General features: G+C 40.5%; 1 protein-coding gene across 5 annotated transcripts in view; it reads left to right on the top strand.

The window, feature by feature from the left end:
• The window catches only part of HLCS (holocarboxylase synthetase), a 203,228-nt gene that overhangs the window by 137,051 nt on the left and 49,269 nt on the right, over nt 1-16,908 (top strand). The gene's annotated exons all lie outside the window — the stretch shown is intronic.

Below are 16,908 nucleotides of genomic sequence, written 5' to 3'. Positions count from 1 at the left end.
TGATTTTAATCACCCCAGCCTGGCCCAGGCAACATTGGTTCTCAACCCTCCTCAACCTGTCATGCGAGAGACCCATGACACTTCTCCCGGAGCTGATTACCCAGGACTAGGGCAGGCTCTGCCACCCGGACCTATACTCGCTGCATTTGACAGCGTGGAAGCTCCGTGGCTAACGGCCAAGGAACTTCAGTGCTCGGAATGGGTCCAGGAAGTCCTACTGGGTAGCAGGAAGCTCTCCACTAGGGCCACATACCTGGCTAAGTGGAAACAGTTCTGTATCTGGGATGCCCAGAACGGGATACACCCAAGGCGAACTGCGATCCCCTTGATCCTGCATTACCTGTTAGATCTCAGGCTCCAGGGCCTCTCTTCCTCTTCCATCAAGGTTCATTTGGTGGCCATTTTTGCCCTCCACCCAGGGAAAGGGGGAAAACTCTGTTTGCTACCCCTATGGTCAACAAGACCCTGCATCCTCTCCTACACCCCTCCCCCCTCTCCTGCATCCATAACCCCTCCCTGACTCTGTACCCAATGTCACCACTCAAACCCTGTGCACCCCCATTCTCACAGGTCACAACTCCCTTCCAGGCCCTGCACCCTCTCTTACACCTCTCCTCCAAGCCAGAATTCTCTCTTGCACCCGTAACCCCTCCTAGACCTTGCACCCTAAGTCCCTGCCCCAGATCATAACCCCTTCCTTCGCCTAAACTCCCTCTTCAGAGCCCACACTTCCTCCTGCACCCCAGTCCTATACCCCAAGCTCCCTTCTACACCCCACCACTGTCTCAGACCCTGCACTCCCTCCACAGAAGTGTGGCCCTTGACCACATCATAAAATCTCGGTGTAGATGCCTATTAAAAATGATTGCTCACCCCTGTTCTGTTGTCTTCTGAGGCTGCATCTATTGTTCTAGAGCTACCCCTGAAGTCAGATCATGACAAAGCACCTCATCTTTTTGTGTGTGTGTATTTTATCCTTTAACAATCTGTGAGAGATGGGAAGTGTCCATTTGAATCCACTGTGATCTAAGGCTACTTGGCATCTCATTGGAGGCATTTGCCACTTTGCTCCATTTGGTACTAAACCAGTGAGGGTGGTGAGAAATGAAGTGGCGGGTTGGCTTATGTCACTGTGAAAATCAAGTGCCTGACACATCTTAAATCAGATGCTTAGATATTTCTGGGTACAATTTTTTAAAGTTTAAATTAGTCAGCTTTGGCTTCTGCTGGTACTTAAGCATTAAAAATGAAATGTGGTCAAGCAGTACAGGCTTTCATTTTATGTTACGGTTTTGGTTATCACATGGAAAAAATCAGCCTTCTGTCGTTTAATTTTCTGTATTCCAAATATTGTATATTTAGGTATTTTTTGAGATAGATGAAAACTTTCAATATGCTGAAGCACCTACCTAAAACTGCATATTTTTAGTGATAAATAGCAGACTTTTGCTGAAGTGTCTGCTGCTTTTAATTGGCATACTTGTCAACATGTAACCTTAGAATATAGACACCATAGCAACAGTTTTAACAGTCTGTTTAAAAGTATCATTGTGTGGAGCACAAATAGAAACATCTTGAGTCTTATAGTGTTTTAATCTACTTAAAGAAATGCTTTTCAATCCATGAAAAAGCATTTTTTAGATCTTGTCGAACACCTGTCTTAGTCTGAGGAATAAAAAAATACAAGAAGTTCTCAAATGCCAAACTAGTAGATGTAAGGAAAGCATAACTAATTCAGTCAAGAGACAATTATAGACCTTTAAACCAGAGGTAAACAGTATTTAAATACTGCATTAGATTTAAATTAGAGACTCCTGAAAATATGAGGTACTGAAAGTTCACATTGCAGTACTCTTTAATAAAATTTGTTTGAAGTGCAGTCTGGCTCCAGTTCAGCTAGATGCTTAAGCCCATGCCTAACTTTAAGCCCTTTTACTTAGAGTACCACAGTTTAGTGATCAGATGAAGAACTAAAGGAATTGGAGACAGTTGTGAAGATGATGGTTGTTATCCACTCAACTGTTAGCAGTAGCCTGATGAAGTATTTGAGGGCGACATTTTCAAAAGTGTGCTCAGCTTTTGCTTAACTTTGCTCCATTGAAATCAAAGGGGTTACGTCTAGACTGGCATGATTTTCCGTTAAAAGAATTTTTGGAAAGGAGCGTCTAGATTGGCACAGACGCTTTTCCGCAAAAGCACTTTTTGTGGAAAAGCATCCGTGGCCAATCTAGACGCGCTTTTGTGCAAAAAAAAAAGCCCCGATCGCCATTTTCGCGATCGGGGCTTTTTTGCACAAAACAAATCTCAGCTATCTACACTGGCCCTTTTGCGCAAAAGTTCGGACTTTTGCTCAAACGGGAGCAGCATAGTATTTCCGCAAGAAGCACTGATTTCTTACAGTAGGAAGTCAGTGCTTTTGCGGAAATTCAAGCGGCCAGTGTAGACAGCTGGCAAGTTTTTCCGCAAAAGCGGCTGATTTTCCGGAAAAACTGGCCAGTCTAGACACAGCCAGGGAGTTTTACTACTGACTTCAGTGGAATCAGCAGGCTTTTGAAAATCCCACCCTTAGGTTTTTTGCCATTTTAAGGCTGGTAAATAAATCTGTCTCCAAAGATGATCGTAAGTGATGCTCTAAAGAATATATCCTGGCTCCAGAAAGAGACAGTCTGCTAACATCGGTAGCAGTTAGCCAATTTCTGGCTTTGGGTGGGGGCAACCAAAATTATAAGTGAAGGGTGGGAGGCTTAGCTTCGAAAGTTTGAGAACAGCTCAGGGTGCAGGGAGGGGGTAGCTGTGGGCTGAGTCCAGACAATGTGGCTAAGGTCTGTGTGGACATGGGGGGGTAGCTCAAGGTGTAGGAAGAGGAGTGCTAGGGGTTGTGTGCTGGGAGGGTTTCCCCTGTGGTCCCTGTTCCCAGAGATATCTGCCAGCCATGGAGCCAGATCTTTCACCTGGGCCACTCTAACTGGCTGCATCTTCAGAGCAAAAGGGGCTGGAAACTGAGGAACAACTTTAATCCAGGGCACCAGCAGGGGACAAAGAAATCCTGCTGCTTCCTGCTCCATCACACTTGCCAGAGCAGGAGCTGTCCTACGTTGCCTGATTTCCTCTAAACCTGGCTGATCAGAGGGGTAGGTGTAGGAAGAGGCAGCACCCTTATATATTGGCAGCTCTGCCCATGGGCACAGGGCTCTGTCGCACAGGGAGCACCAGGGCTCAGGGATTCAGCCGCATACTTTCTGACTTGAACTCTGTGGGAGATGGTGAGATTTGTGACTTCAGCTCTAAGCCTCCTGACTTCATCTCAGCAGAAGGCCTCGGCAATTGTGACCTCAGGTCAGCAGAGGGCCTTGAGAATTGGGGGCCGCTGGAGCTCAGACTCTGGTTTTCAAGCTGTTGGGCTCTAGTTGAGGTCTATTGGAGAGCTCACGGTGACGGAAATGTTGGATCATCATCACTTTTCAGAGCGCTCATTAGTATTGGGTCCACCAGTTACTATCAGAGTAGTCTTCCCAGTGGCCAGGTCACCTGTTACAATGTGATGCAGCAGAGTTTTCTGCTACTTTAAAAAGATCATCCTGGTAAAGTTGGATGGGTTTGGTACTCTCATTCTGACGAACTAGTGCTACGTAAAGGGGTTGTGTGATGCTTATACATAAGCCATTTGTGGTTGTGTCTCTGGCATGTGAGGCCATTTGAATCACAAGCAATCGTCCTTTAACATAGGAAACAGATAATGTTGGTGACATTGTTTAGCACTGTAGTAAAATAGGATGTTTGAAAACTTACCTTGTTATAACAGTCACAGAACTAGTGAAACTTGGCTCATCGTCCTAAACACATTTACATTGTTTATTTCATGTACAGATATATTGTTATATAATGCTCATCTGAAAAATGGTGCGTGTATAAATATATAAATAATTGTGCCTACAATACAGATATATTCAAGACTCATTATTTTTGACAGGCATCGCATAAACAATAAAAATGTCTTGATTAGCAACATGCAATCTCTTCTGATATCCCCTGTAAGTATTTGCTATCATCTCTGTATCAAATATAGTTTAATAGTTCTTACCCTTTCTAGGTTACCATGACCCTATTTCTTCACTGTCACAGTGCTGAGTTTATTTCCCATAATTGGCTTATCTTGGTAACTTGATAATAATTGATATTCTGGTATGGAAAACTGAGTACAAACTTTTCAACTGTTCAGAAAACTGAGGCTTGAAAATTATATCACCATTGCTGGTATGCAATTTTTACTACAGAATTAAGTTGCCATTAAAGCTATTTTTATTGCAGCTTTAAGGGATGATGAACTCCTTTGGAAGAAAAAAGGGACAGTCCAACATAGTTGGATTTCCTTAACGTGTGTGTGTGTGTGTGTGTGTGTGCGCGCGCGCACACTTATATTTATCTGTCTGAGAATAGTTTTATCTGAAACACATTTTTGCTAAAAGATGAGACCTAAAAGATCATCAGCAATATTTCTCCATGGTGACGTATTCTGAGTAGTATTTCCCAGACTTTCATGTACATAGCTGGTAGTGAGGCTGGCTTACTTTTGTGTGGCAGGATAATATTCATAGTTTATAATTTAGTGATTAGGACATGCAAAATCATTGTCTAGTTAGCAGCTAGAACTGTGTGATCTTCCCAACATGAGGTAACCAGTGTGTTTCTAACATTTAGATTACTTTTAGCTCAATTGTATAATGTAACTGATCGATCTGTAATAAAGCATTATTCTGTAGGGGTTGAAGCATTTTGACACACGTATATCTTGTAGGTTGTGAGAAACTAAAGCATTTCCTATGTGTCAACTTGTTTGTGAAATTGCACAGCTTCAGTGTCAAACCAGTCTCAAAACAAGTGTTAGATACACCTCCTATTTTATAACAGGGATGATACAAAATGTTGTTCCTTCTGTCAACCCCTCCATCTCTGCATGTCAAACAATTTCAAAAGTCAAATTTTGTCTAAGTAGTTACTGTTTATACCTCTGTTATCTGGTGATGTGAGATAATCACAAGAAAATTGTGGCCATTTTCCTTGTTGCAGAAATGTGAGGTTTCAGAACATTTCTAAAGTTCAGGTACAAAATTTTCACTTCCCTTGTACTGTGAGATGGGTCTTTGTTTTGAAATTTGAGTGCTGCTCTGAAGAAAATTAGCACCTATTTCTACAGTGATTGGGAGAATGGAAAGCCTGTTATACAAGAGGAAACTAGAAGAGCTGGGTTTGTTGAGTTTAGCAAAGTGAATACTGAGGAGAGATGATGGCTCTTTGTAAATACACCAGGGAATGAATATTAGAAAAGGAGAAAGCTAAATATGCTGATGAAAAATATTGGCATAAGAATACATTGGTATAAACTAGACATGAATAAATTTAAGCTTGAAATTAGAAGAGGGTTTCTAACCATCAGAGAGGTATGAGTTTCTGGAACAGGACAAGGAAGTGTAATAGGGGCACACAATTTAACTAGTTTTAAAATAGATCTTGATAAATTCATGGCTGGGATTATGTGATAATATCACTTTTGATATGGAATTGGATTTAACCCAAGAAGTTCCATTTTAGGCTTATATTGCTATATTTTACCCAGTCTTATGAGTGCACATGCCTTTCTCGTGCTTATACATCTTGCAAAAAAATCCTGTTCTTATTGCACAGATTAAGTAATTGTACCACATAATAGTTGCATCCCTGGAAGTGAAATGGGAAGGAATGGAAAACTTGCATAATACGGTTGGAGTCTCTTCACAACTCCAACTCCCACCATGGGGCTTGATTAGGTTTTGTGACCCTACTGCCCTAATTCTGCAGATAGTAATGGGTTATTCCCAATATCCTCTACATAACAATGCACAGAGAACCCAAACAGAGCGTAGCTTTACAGCACCACAAAGGTATGTTCCTTTGCTATTTGAGTTCTCCCAGTCCTTCCCCTCCTTCCCAAGGAAGCAGTAAGTACAGGCCGTCCTTGCTATAAGTGCAAGATACGTTCCAAAAAACTTGGACTTACAGCAAAACAACATAGTTGGGAATTTTTTCCTCGTGGCTGATGTCCATTTGTGCAAATTGTTTTGTTTGGTTTTTTTTGCGTGACTTAAGAGCGGGGAATGGGAGGACTTACAATGCATCAGTTCTTACAAGTGTCAGTGACTTTAGTGCGGAACAGATGTACACCAGGGTGACTTACAGCCGGGTTGCCCTGTGCCCAAGATCTCTTGCTTCTGGAACCCTCCACACACATGAATAGAAAACAGGATTTCCCCTTCAGAAACACCTAGTCTATATTTAGATCCTTCTGGTCAGGAGAGCCAACAGACTCACTGGGCCCTGCGGCAAGGTGTGGAGCGGGCTGGCTCCACACTCCCAGAAGGAGTGGGGCCCAGAGTGGCAGAGGCAGGGCTGGGACTAGCCAGCCCTTGGTGTCTCCAGGTCCAAGTTGTGCCCACCACCCCGCCAGCCCTCACTGCCATTTGGAGTATGGTGCAAGGGGTTTTGACAGTGATTTATAGAACCCTGTGCAGATACCTGCAGAGTTGCAGAGTTCTAGACGCAAAATTTGTATCGGCACCCACATCTGATTCCACAAAAATGAGCCCTGGGTATCCACATCCTTAGCTCAAACAATTTAAAGTGATTTTAAAGCAGCCACTACTGCTGTCATAATAGTGGCAGTGGTAGCCTGGAGTCCTGGGCCCTTCTGAATCTCCGGGCCCTATAGCAACTACTGCTTTTGCTTCCTACATGTCAGCAGGCCTGCTTCTGGTTCCCATCCTTTGCTGTACTCACGAGTCCATATTATCTCATGCACAATAGGTCTCCCTTCACATATATTGCTGCTTGTGTTTTAACATCTTAAACTTTCACCCTCTTTTTACTATAAACAATGAGGATTCATGTTGCTGTGTATTTATAGTATTGCAGTTGCAACATGTGAACTTCTCCAATAGAACTTTAATTGCTTAAGGTTTTTTTTATTTTTTACCTGAATCACAAGGAACAAAATCCTGAAAATGTGTTTAGACATGTACAGTAGATGTTACTAAAAAAAATCTGAATATGTTCTGTACTTAAAATATTATTTAAAACTGGTTAGGTCATGCTATTGTGCAATACATGTGCAACGTTATTGAAACAGTGTTTGCCACAAAAATATTAATGTTATTTCCATATCGTGTAAGTTTTCAGTGATTAATTTATCTGGAATCTTTGGTTGTCACTGTATCTCAAATGTATTGGCTATTTTCTATCAACTATATTGTACAAAAGTTGATTCTTTAAGAGCTTGCACTTTTAATGAGCCATTTTATTGTCGACACTCAGAATCTAATAGTGTGCCTTTTTGGTGACGTTGTTGAGAATTTTAATGCATTTTAGTTCTCATTCGGCACGGCCTATGTGCTCCTCACAGGAGGTTCTTTAGAAATAGGATTAACTTCTAGAGGAATGCATTAGCCATGACACAGAAGTAGCCAAAGCTCTAACTAGCCTGATAGATTGCTCCACGCTTCAAATCCCTCTATCTATCTCTCCCCTCCTCCCCCCGCCCTTTATTGACAACTTCTCATTAAGCGGCTAGAAGCATTAGTGTATTTAGGAGTTAGAAGTTTTGTATCATCTTAGTCTGATCTCATATTCGCTTTCTGAAATTAATTCGACACTGCTTTACATGTTAATCCGCAAAGGATTGATTTGGGGAAGGTCAGAGCAGTGCAGCCTCTGAAAATGGAAGAAAAGCTCCACTTAAAACAGCTCATTTCAGTTCCCAGAAGTAAGTATAGATGCCTTTTCATTGTGACACTTAGCCAGCTGTAGGAGACTTGGTCATCTTGCAGAATACATCAAACAGTGTTGTTTGATGTGGTCTGCAAGAAAGTTGAGCTAATTAAGTTTAGCTTCATTAACCAATTGCAGTTTGAAAGTTGCACAACTGCTCTTTGAAAGTCTTCAGTGTAACAGAATAAGTAATCTTCTTTTGGCCATAAACATAATTGATAATTGAGTTGTACTTTAAAAGCAACAGTTTTTTAAAACAGCACTATTTGATGGTTCCTATTTATTTTCCCTCTATCTCAACTTTCCTTTCCAGCATACAGGGAATTCCATAGTCATTTTTTAGGACATACCCAGAAAAAAGACATGAATGTGGATCATGTTGACGTTGGATCATTACGATAAAGATTAGTCTTTCTTCACCTAGAACTACACAAAAGATCAGGAGATTTGAATGACATATTGCTGTGGCAAAAGTGAGCTAATAACTTCTCATAAAAATAAAGGAATACAAATAATTTGATTCTCTCCATATGTATAATTATAATGTGCTGTAAGTATGCACACACAACTTTTGCAAAATATAAATAACTCTCTACCAACCCAAGAACAAATTTAAACCGCTGGGTCTTTTTATATGCTCTCTAATGATAATGACAAAAATATATTTTACATTTCCCCTTTAAAAATAATCATTGCAAAAATATGTAATATATTCAACAAAGTACTTTTCTGTCAGTTAAGATCTTTTTGTAATTATAAGAATAAAATCCGTTCCGATTGTAAAAGTGTAGTTCATTGACTCTGCATCTTTCTAATGCTAATGGGCTTTTCATTTTTACTTGAATGTTTGCTTCTTTAGTTTGTACTGGAGCAAATTATGAGCAACTACTTTTTAAAAATACTCATTGGTTTGGATCTATGTCTATGTTCTGAAAGTTCAGACTGACTTAATTCCTCTGCTTCATGCCCATGAATATCTGACTTGAGTGTCATACTCTCAAAAAAGATATACAAAGAGTCTTATATGAAGTTCACAAATTCTACATTTTATTGTTTCATTTTTCTAGTTTGAGATGGAATCATGTTTATCCATTTATATTGCCTTTTGAAATCAGGTATTCGGTTATGTGAAATAAAATCGAGAGTGTAAATCCAACAGACCCCCTATACAACAGTATATATGCCCCAATGTACCACTGGGGTAAGTGGATGCTACTCTTTTGACTTTAGTGGAGTAGTATCTGCTTATTTACTGTGAATGTGGTTTATGGATTCTATATTATTTAGATAGGTCATTTATATTGACTGCTTTTTTTAATTTGAGGAAGCCCACAGATTGCTTGTTTCCTTTATCAAAACTCATGATTTCCTAAGTAGCCTTTAATTTTCAATTGTTTGTGATGATTGATTAAGATATTGATTTTGATGGCCAACATTTTGAAAATCTGAACGACAGAATTCAACAGTAAAGGGTGAGTTTAACAGCAAAAAATGCCTTAAAGCAGCGTTTCCCAAACTATGGTCCGCGGCCCAAAAAAAATGCCGGGCCTCAGCGTGCCTGGTGGCTGCCGGCCCTTAGGCCGATTGACCCATCTGGTCGAATCGGGCCCCGCGCCCCTGCACCCGGAAGTGCCGGCGAGTTAAGAGTTGGGCCCTGCTCTAGCACTATGTGGAGCTGGGTCTCTCCCTGGCTCTGCCTGGAGCGGGCCCGCCCCTGCGCGTCCTCTCCGGCCCCACCCCCAGAGCGTCCCCTCGGCCCCGGATGTCTCTGCCGCGCACGGCTCCTCCTCGCCGCCTGCCGCCCATGCGCGGCGAGGACGTGACGTCACGGCCCAGGGTTTTGAAACCCGCACGAGGTACGTGGTGGGGCCCTGGCTGGCTCCGGGTTTGGCCTCCGGGGCCTGAGCACAAAACCGGCTCGTGCGGCGGCAAGGAAAGGAGAGGGGTGGGGAAAGGGGTGGAAGGAGAAGGGGCTTGGGCAGGGGAGGCACCCAGGGACAGGGGTGCGGGAGAGAAAGACAAATGCCAGAGGGCCAAGAGCAGACCATGAGGGAAAGGGCAGGAGGGGAGTTGTCAGTAGGAGGGGGGAGGGGGTGATGCTGGGAGAGGAGAGGAGGGGGGAAGGGCATTGGGGGCTGGAGGGGGAGGTGCTGGGAGAAGGCTTGAAAGAAGGGATGGGCATGAGGAAAGTCAGGATGGAAAAAATTGTGTGTGAGGGCACAGAGGGGCAGGAGGGGAATGGGGCAGAGAGTGGTGAGGGGGTGGGTATTAAGGGAAAAGGATGCACCAGGAGGGTGCTGGGCTAAGGGAAGGTGCAGGTGCCAGGGGATTCTGGGGTGAGGAGGAGGGGAGAGCTGGCCACCGGAAGCAGAACTGGATGGGGATATTGAGGGGCCGCTGGAAGCAGGGCTGCCAGAGGGTGCGAGGTTGGGGGCAGGGAGCTGGCTGGGGAAGATGTGGGCGGGTTGGGAGAAGTGGAAGGAGGGCTGGACGCAGGCAGCGGGGCTGGCCAAGGGAGACTGGGAAGAGAAGCGGGAGAGAACTGGCTGCCAGGGACGGGGTTGGGGGAAGTGGGGCTGTCCAGAGGCGCAGCAAGGAGAGCAGGGGGAGGAATGAATCGGCCTGCAGGGAGTGGGACTGACCCGACCCCGTTCCCCTCTCCCCCCCACCCACAAAGCACGAGTTAGTCTGGCACAGGGATTCTACTGGCGTCCGTCCCCTCCCCTCTCCCCCCCCCCCACAAACCCCTCGAGTAGTTGTGAACTATCTGGCTGGTAGACACACTCATGCAGCCTGAGCACATTTACCAATCAGGCAGTTTGAAACTACAAACTGATACATCTAGTAATAATACAACTTACCTACTGAGAAAATACCAGACATGTTATATGTCTGGTATTTTCTTCGTTGGTTTTTCATGTGTATATATTTTTGGGCTGCAAAAAGCAGAACTGAAAAAAAGGGTTCCAATTAAAGTAAAAAGTTTGGGAAACCCTGGTCTAACCAGCTTTCTGTCTGTCTTACAGCCCATTTATCCAATCCATATTCCTTAACTTGCTGGCAAGAATATTGTAGGTAACCATATCAAAAGCTTTGCTAAAGCTGGCACTGGGAGATTTGGGAGGACCAGAAACAACTTATTTGAATATTCATAATTTGATTAATGAATATGCAAATATGCAAATGAACATTACTGGTCCTCCAAAAGTTCGCGAATGGATTTACTGGTCCCCGTGTCAAAAAGTTTGGGAACCCCTGCCTTAAAGGGAAAAAAACATATTTAAGACTGTCATGCCATTATCTGATTAGTGATTTAATCATGTCTAAATTGCACCAATTCATTCTGAGTCTCTAGGAACAGAAGGACCTTTGGTAGGGGGAGTGCCAAGGTATAAGCCATTCTCCACCTCTGCTTCTCTGGGGAGCATGAGGCCGTCGTGTCTAAAAGATAACACCTGCCTTGCTTTGCCCACAGGGGTAAAATCAAACCAATAACTCTTACACCCGATTGGTATGGAAAACTGTAAACTGCTCTTATTGAGTCCATCTTATACATATCACTTATTTGTTAGCACAGAACATTATTCCAGAAAAATAATCTTAATAATTACATACTGTATTTGAGTAACATCGTGTGTTCAGAAATCTCAAAACACTTTACAAATATATGATTTGATTTCACTCTTCAGAAAATTATGTATAGGGAGACTGGGGGATGGGATTCTGCAAAGCACTGAGTTAGTTCCATTCTTCCCGGATTCTCAGCATCAGGCCCTTAGCAATAGTCACAATAATCACTCAGCTAATCAGGAGCACATTAGGGAGTAAAATTCAGCTCTCCTGAAAAGTTCTTCGTTGCTTATAAATATAAATACTGGGATAGTTTTGTTTTCCAAACTTATTTTCCTAGGAAATAAACTCTTAAAGCTTGAGCTGTTTGTTTGTTTGATAAATAGCCAGTCTTTTTCCAGGGTGCATTTTATTGAGATTGGCACATTAGCATCAAAATTATAGGGGAAGAAACTTTGAGATTCTAGACCCAGACCCAAAAGTATGTGGCAGAGCAAATGAAAGTTACAGAACTGATGCATTTGTTGTTTGGCTGTATTCTTTGCATTGCTCAGCAGCAGTTCCTGTACTCTGCACAGGAACAGTGTGCTCAACATTTCTGAATCAGAAATACACGAATGTATATTTAACATTGATGCCTCTAGCAGCAGAAGCCCAGGAGTCCATGAACACTAGAATATAATGTCATAGAATTTTGCCTTATGACTGAGTTTAGATCCTGTCCTTGTTTTAATGAAGAGAGATGAAGGGGAAAGCAAGAACTGAATGTTCCCTTTTTTCTTTCACTTGTATTTTTATTAATATTTATCTAAACTATCTAAAAATGGTGCTAGGTGTGTATATCTATAAATGGCAATGGTCAACTTATTTTAGGCTAAGCTTTTTTTTTTTTTTTTTAATGAGTAAGTTACAAAACATAGCTTGCATAGAAGTCTTCATGAAAGAATGGGGTAGGATAAGAGAGAATTTTTTTTAAAAAAAACCCAACAACTTATCCCCTTCAGTATTGCTGCTTTGCAAAACTCGACTGTCAAACTGATCTGGCATTGTCCTCATGTAATCTTGGAGTAAACCAGAAATTAAGTAAACTGTATAATGGTAAAAAGTAAATTTAAAACTTTAAATGCAATTTGGAAATTCAAGATATCATCAGTAACATAGGTTAGGATTTTTTCTTCTTGAGCTGACTTAATTGTCAGGAATATCACTTTTTATAGGAAGACGTGAGATGATAATCAGTAAGGATATTGGTAGATCTCATTTAAAGTAGTCTTGAACTTCATATTTTGTTGATCTTTATTAATAACATAAAAGTGGTTTTGTATATAATACATTATCATATAAGCTTATGTGTATTTTTTGGTAGCAGATTTCAATATGAAAGTATTCAATTTGATTACAACCTGTAAAGCTTGTATTGTTCAGTATTGGTCAATATCTGATATGTTGTTGTGTGATAGGATGTTAACTGAAGCCATACATGATCAGAGTTTTATTTTAGTTAATAAATATAGTGTAGGGCAGTATAAGAAGATAATTTGGAGTGGGGAGGCTAGATTTTCAGGGTAATTAATAACATTTTTTAAAAATCTCTACAGTATGTCTCCTTCAGGTTTCTAAGGGGGGAAAATGCTCCATTTTTCTGCTTTGGAAATTTAGAGGGATGGAAACTGCAAGTCTTCAAAAATTATTTCTTTGTCCTGATGGATGAGAAACATTTTCACATGAAAGAAACAAAGCTAAATTGTTTCATATGATCTCTGATTTCTACCTGCTTGTCACCTCATGAAAGTATGTACGGTACATTTATTTTTATGACAGGCAAGAACGTTTTTTATTACTCATAATATTCATAGACAAAATATAAGGAATAACTTGAGCAGTGGAAAGTAAATTAGAATGTTTTAAAGTATCTGTTTTGTGGGTATAAGATGTGGAATTTTAAACTTTTAATTAGTGCTGTCATAGGAGCGTTATAGATGGAGAAAAGTTCATCTAATTAAAAATAATACAATGCAAGAAAGCAATTTCTTAAATATTAATTTATTCAGATTAATTCATTAAAACTTGTGGGAAAAGTATAAAATATACTGACTTTGTTCTTCAGTACTTAATTCATTTCATATTAAAGGAAAATTCATGTCTGACAATACTGTGGACTAATGTATTCTCATTTTATTCACAGAAGAGATTCAGCAGAGTAAATATAGTGCAGACTTTCTCATAGTATCCTGTCCGTTCGCTTTAGCAAGTTTTGGAGGGACAAATTTTGTAATTAAATCTTTCAACATCAGTCATAATCCCTGTCTGTAGTGAGAAAGCATTTATGGAATATTGTGTTCAATCTGAGCATCTGGGAATGGAAAAGCTGTAAACAAACAAGAGGGAATTCAAAAGATGACAGTGATTAGACTCAAGGAATTGAAACACAGGAAGATTACAAGTACTGATTTCTATGTCTGAGGCTTGACTAAGCAGTGGCAGAGATTGAGGACATAACCAGATGTAAATATTTGAAGGGTATGAATGCAGTGTAGAAAGATGACTTAGCATAGATGCAAGGGAATCAGGGGAAAAAGTAGGAGAAGCCTAGTATCTTGGAACATTCAAAACTAGAATGTGGGATATTGGAAAAATGACACGGGTTACTGCACTTTAATATTGAACTGTAACAAGTGTGAGAGAGCTTAAAGTAAAATAACCAGTTAAAGGTAACATTTTAGATCAGGGTGTTTTACCTTTCGATACATCAGTTCATGTGCAGATATCATAACCTCCTCTGGCTGACATAAATGCAATTTCAATAATTACATTGTGAATCTCAGGAAAGGATCAATGCTTAATTCCCTAAAGCCGATTGAAGTCATAGCAGCCTGTTTTTACTGTTCCCAGCTTCTTAAGTATTTTTTCAGCTCCCTTTACATTTGGTCTGTTTCAAATCTTCAGGTTCTGCAATTTGTCAAGGTCCTGAACTTTGCAGTGAAGAGTCCCCTAGTTACTAAATCTTGCTGTTCTCCTCAGCCCTCAACCCCGGATTATTTCTACTCTCAGTACTCAAATTCAGTTGGTGTTTCTGATTGGCTGTTAAAACAGTTTCTTCCAACTTCTCTTAATTCATGATGTGTTCATTAACCCTCAGATTGTACAAAAATGCTCACTTTTTCCTTTATGCCTAAGAACTAAACCAAAGCTCCTTTGGTAAATATAACTAAATAAAACTGTTAATCATTGATTTAAAATAATCATAAACAATCACAAAAGTTGTGTTTTTCACAAACCTCTGTGCATGACCACCTGGAAACACGTAGAGAAAAATACTAGGACCTTTCACTGTAAATCTGAGATTTCCTCCTTTCTCTATTTTCTTTAGTTGGCCTCTATTGAGACTTCCAGTAATGGTGCTAATTATGGGAGGAAGGTGTCTTTCATAATGCGTATGCTGCTTTTTCGAATAAAACTAAAATGAGGCTACCACTCACTTCAGACAGGCCACCAAATATGTCTGTTTGCTACAAGTTTTATATAATTTTTAACTGGTAATCCACAGGTAATAGGTCCCTTACCTAATACATCATTTCCTTGGGTCATCTATTCCTTGAAATTACTTTTTTTATGCCATATCACATGCAAATGTTTTGCTCTGAAATGAGAGACACTTCTTCCAAAGTATTCTTAGACTCAAAACAGCTTTTAGGAGTTGTGTTGGTCTTTCCCCAGTCTAACACTGTTGAGAATGTTTAACGCTGTTGGCCCATGACTAAACAAACAGTCCCTTAACAGGCAAGTTTCAAGAACTGTGAGCCACTCGTTCAGTCACAAGTATCAAATAGGAGCAATGATATGCCCATGTGTAAAAGTACATATTTCTGAAGACAATGCCCATGAAAACATAATACCAAGTGGCTTGGTTTATCCAACAAAACACATAATTTGCTATTGTACTGTATAGCATTGGGGGCAGAGGAAAGAAGGACTCAACAAGCTGCACCTCGGCCTGGTCTTTTGCAGATGTTTAACTCAAATTCCTGCTCTAAGGATAATATGAAGTAATCTAAATTTCCATCTCCAAAAGAGCCGTTTCTTTAATATCTTAGCCAATTCAGGGCTCCTGATTCTCCATCTATAATGTAACTACTGTGCAAAAAGGTTCAGTGTGAGAATTAAACATTCAGCAATTCTTTAGTCTTTATCAATCTGACAGATTCCTTATGGGAAAAAAAAGTCTCCATAGAAATTTAAAGAGCTAATTAAAAAAAAATACATACACAGTGACCCAATTTAAACTTTTCCAGTTAGTATTAAGAGCCACATGTTTCACCTAGGAACTTTGTTTCCCAGGCTGTCCATCCTGATAGGAATAGATTTATTATTACTTATTAAAGCTGTAATTATTACTTATGTAGCAATTTAACTATATAAAGTAATGTATGGTAACTGAGCTGTGCCAAGTATAATACAGAATGATACTAACATATGGAATGATATACAGTATAGGCATTATGTCTGGAATACTTTATAGAATAAGAGGCCATTTTGGAATCTCTTCTTCTATTACTGGGGCAGTATTTTCAACATCTGACACTCTAACAAGTGTCTGAGGTTTCCCCAGTATAATTCCAAGCTCCCTGTAAAAGCTAAATAAAGACTTCTGTTTTAAGTTTTACTCTTTCATGTAATAGATCTAACTTGTTGAACATACCATCTTTTAGTTCAAATGCAATTGTTTTCTATTGCAGAATAATTTATGGCTATGTAGAGACTTGAATTACCATCGTCCTATAGCAAGCACATTTTGTCCCTGAGTGTTTATCTGTCAAGTGTTTTTAGAAAAAAGGACTGATACAAGCAAATCTGATTCTTGAAGAAAACAAGCCTAGATTCAGGGTATGAATTTTTCTTCATTACTTACCAAACTGCTCTATCATGTCAACTGTGAAGATTGAGAGTTTCCCTGGAGTAGCAGAAGTAATAATAGGGATTTTGTCTAAAGCTGGAATAAGTGGAGGGAGTTAGTGGATGAAAGTTTCCTGTCAAAAGGAAGAGAATGTGTAATCTTGTGGTGCAACTGAGTCAAGGCTATAATAAAAGGAAGAAGTCATACCTTGGAATCTACGATCCAGTCTCCAGGCTCAGCAAGTTTATTAAGAAATTGATGCAAAAGTCTTCAGTGCCATCATCTGTTGCCAACATCTTGGATCCATCCCAGTTGGGATTTTGATCAGGCTCTGCGTCAGAGAGCAGCATTTGTTGCCCTGCCAAATAACTTCCTACTTCCCCATGTAAATGGGGGAGCATTTTAATCCTTGTCTTGCAGAATCTGAGCCTGTCAATCGCCAAACTGAAGAAGCTGTAGAGAAATAGCTCCCGAAGGTTTAAGGGCACCTATTTCATCTCCAGCACCTCATATGGGGCACTACCAGGAAGACTCAAGTCTTTTATATAAAAATACATACCACACATGTTCATTGGGAGAATTAGCAAGAAACAGATTTGTATGCCAGCAATATACAGACGTTACTCCTAACTCCTTGGTAAATGTGA

The sequence above is a fragment of the Pelodiscus sinensis genome, chromosome 1, assembly GCF_052426305.1.
Source record: "Pelodiscus sinensis isolate ZL-2025 chromosome 1, ASM5242630v1, whole genome shotgun sequence".
Taxonomy (NCBI): Eukaryota; Metazoa; Chordata; order Testudines; family Trionychidae; genus Pelodiscus; species Pelodiscus sinensis.
This window is presented reverse-complemented; position numbering and strand designations above follow the sequence as displayed.